This window comes from Tamandua tetradactyla, chromosome 6 (assembly GCF_023851605.1).
Source record: "Tamandua tetradactyla isolate mTamTet1 chromosome 6, mTamTet1.pri, whole genome shotgun sequence".
Taxonomy (NCBI): Eukaryota; Metazoa; Chordata; class Mammalia; order Pilosa; family Myrmecophagidae; genus Tamandua; species Tamandua tetradactyla.
Window position 1 is genome coordinate 146,955,481 of NC_135332.1, and position 3,172 is coordinate 146,958,652.

A 3,172-nucleotide genomic window follows, 5' to 3' on the forward strand; every position below is an offset into this window, starting at 1 on the left:
CCAGGCTCTCCCCTGAGAATCATGTCCCATGTTGACAGAGAGACTTTCACCCCTGAATGTCATGGACTTTACATTTTGATACTGCAAAACTGCCCTCCAAAAGTGTACCTATTTATGGTCTCATCAAAAAAGTTTGAGTGTCTGAGTCCCCACACTTTTATCAAACTTTTCAGTTGTTATCAGTGTCTGAGGTGAAAAATATTTCACCATGAATTTAATTTGCATTTTAAAATTATGGGTAAGTTAAGCATTTTTCATGCTTAGAAGACTTTGTATTTCTTTTTCTGTCAATTACTTGTTCTTGTCCTTTGTTAGGTTGTTGGGCTTCCTCTGACTCATTTATAAAAGTCTCCTCATTTAATAGGAAAATTAACCTAAAAGAAAATTCTCTATTAGAAAATTGGAAATGGCAAGTAACAGAGAATAAGCAGATCTTTTCTGACATCTGTGCTGGGAAGCTTAAATTTTCACTGTACCACATTGTTATATCTAGTCTTGCTCTTCCAAAGCCAAATTTTCTCAAATCAATAGTTCCCTTAAACACTCCTTTAATGTTTTCATGTTCGTTCCTTGGTTAAAAGTTCCTAAGGAGAATGTATATGATTAAGACTTGGCCCATCAGCATTTTTGTGCTTTAGACATGAGCATTCATCTTCAAACGTATTTTCATGAAATTAGCCCACACCAGGAAAATAGCTATAAATGTCACCTCATAGAAATTATGAGAAATTCCTCTTGCAGTACTATTACTATCGCTTGGAACATGGAACACAGAGATTAAAATCACAAATTTGTTCCTTCTTCTGTTCATGATTTTATGATTCTGATCAGATGACAAAGCTCGTTATAATTTCCATTTTCTCATTAGAAAGTCAGGACCTTAATCCTTTACTTGCTGGTGAGATTAGTCTCGAAGTAATGGGAACTGTATTATAAAATAAATGTTACATTTCAGACTGCTGCCACTGAGCATATATTTCTATTGAAAATGGTTGCAAACCACTCAGCTAATTTTCACATGTAATTCTTTGCAATGAATCCATTTGTTCTTGAGGGAAATAAACCCTTCCAAAAACAAACAAAGTAAAATATGAATTCAGAAATGGTTTTATAGAACAATGACATAAAAATTGCATTTCAGATTGGCTGTCAGTGGAGCCTCACATTTGTCAATAATTCCTTAGAAGAGCCCAAGATGTGCTCCCTTTTCTTATTTTTATTTATAAATTCAATTTCAAGACTGCAAGAGCATGCTGATTCTCCCATCTTGCTGTCTGTTTTTTTTTTAAATCTAGATTGAATGACAAGGAGGAAGGGCTGGATTCCAGAATCCCTCGGCCCTGGAATAAAAAGTCTCCGCATGTCTTACAGATGTCAGCTCTGTTTTGTCTTAGCAAGTTCATCCTCAGCATATGTAATATCCTGCATCTCTGTTCTGCTTTTATCTCTCTATTCAGTGAGGGAACTAGCTTCTTGGGAACCCCTGTTTTAAAAATCAACAATGTTTCCTTGCTTTGTCCCTCCGTGCCATGCAAGTCTATCTATAGGATTTTTGTTTGTGTTTAGTTGAAAGAGTGGTGATAAGACAAAAAAATCTGATCAGCGTACAAATCGGCCAATCAATAAAATGTAACACAGTGGGGTGCAAGGGTAGTTTAGTGGTAGAATTCTCGCCTTCCATGCAGGAGACCTGGGTTCAATTCCTGGCCCATGCACCTCTAAAAAAAAATTCTACAAATTGTGCTGCAGTAACAGGATACTCAGCTAGGAAAAGGATGAAATGGGATCCCCACTACTGAGCATACAAAAAAAAAAAGAAAGAAAGAAAAGTAATACAGAATATCCATGGCATTGCGGAGGACAAACATGAATGCTAGCTGATGAACAGTCAAATCTCTGGCACTCTGTTAGGTTTTTCCATTTGTGTGGTTTTATTGATCCTCGCAATAGCTATCTCCAGGTAGATGAGGAATCTGAAGGTCAATTTGTCAGAGTTTCGTGTTCAAGGCTTCCAGCTGGTAAATTTGAGGACTTCTCTACCACTCTCTAATCTCAAACCCAATCTTCCAGCATACTCAGTTCTTATGCTGATAATCGTCATCCAACTGCCTGTGATTAGTTTGGGACACAAAAAATCACCACGACCTGAATAACCCTCATGCAGGGTTTCATGGAATTAATAAAAGCGTTGTTGAAGAAATGCTAGAATTGTGGGCAAACATTGAATCTAGAGGAATTAGGCAATCATAAAGGAAAAAATTGACAAAAGATAACACGATAGAATCTCTAAACGAGAAATATTTGAAAATCATCGATGAAGAGAGATCATAGAGGACCGCCCCTGAGTTGCAGCCGTCCGTCGTGCCCTCCTTGCCCTCCCACGGTCATCATGCTCCAGTTCCTGCTTGGATTTACTTTTGGCAACTTGGTTGGAATGTATCTGGCTCAGAACTATGATATACCAAACCTGGCCAAAAAACTTGAAGATATCAGAAAGGACTCGGATGCCAAGAAGAAACCCCCTAGTTCCTGAGGCTGAGTCCAGCTACCTTTTGGATATACTGATTCGACTGTCCCTGAGGGCCTTCTTTACCATCTGAACCAAAGCTTTTGTTTTAATCTCCAGCTTCAGCAGTTTTCTTCCTTGCTAAACCCTGAGTTGCCTTAGAGCAAAAATGAGGCCACAACTTAAGAACGACCCTTACTTTTCCAACATCCTCACCTCTTCCCATCCTTCTTCCAGGAACTTGGAAGATTCTAAGACTGGAATTATGGTGCTAAATTAGTAAACATGACCTTTAATTAGCAGTCTCTTCTTTATTCTTTGTGATTTCTACTACCTGTTTTCAAGAGAAAAATTGGAGAATTTTGTATAGCTGATCATACACAAATAATCCTAATTTCATAATTACAACAATTACAGTGGGTGCCTGTTAAGCATTTGGTACTAAATTATGTTGTTTCAAAGTAATTAAAATTGATATTTAGAAGCTAAAAAAAAAAAAAGAGACCATTGAGAAAACTGAAGGACTTCAACATATTTGTTAAATATGCTTCCAGAGAAGTTTTCAGAAAATGAAGACTGCAAAACCCTAAGTCAAAACTTTGTTTTTCTTCTAAAAATTAGAACAAACTTATGATTATTACCTAACTTTTGTTAAATATATATAAA

General features: G+C 36.9%; 1 pseudogene; it reads left to right on the top strand.

Moving 5' to 3' along the window:
* The first annotated feature begins 2,366 nt into the window (after positions 1 to 2,366).
* Positions 2,367 to 2,806, top strand: LOC143686413 (short transmembrane mitochondrial protein 1 pseudogene; annotated as a pseudogene).
* Positions 2,807 to 3,172: the final 366 nt, after the last annotated feature.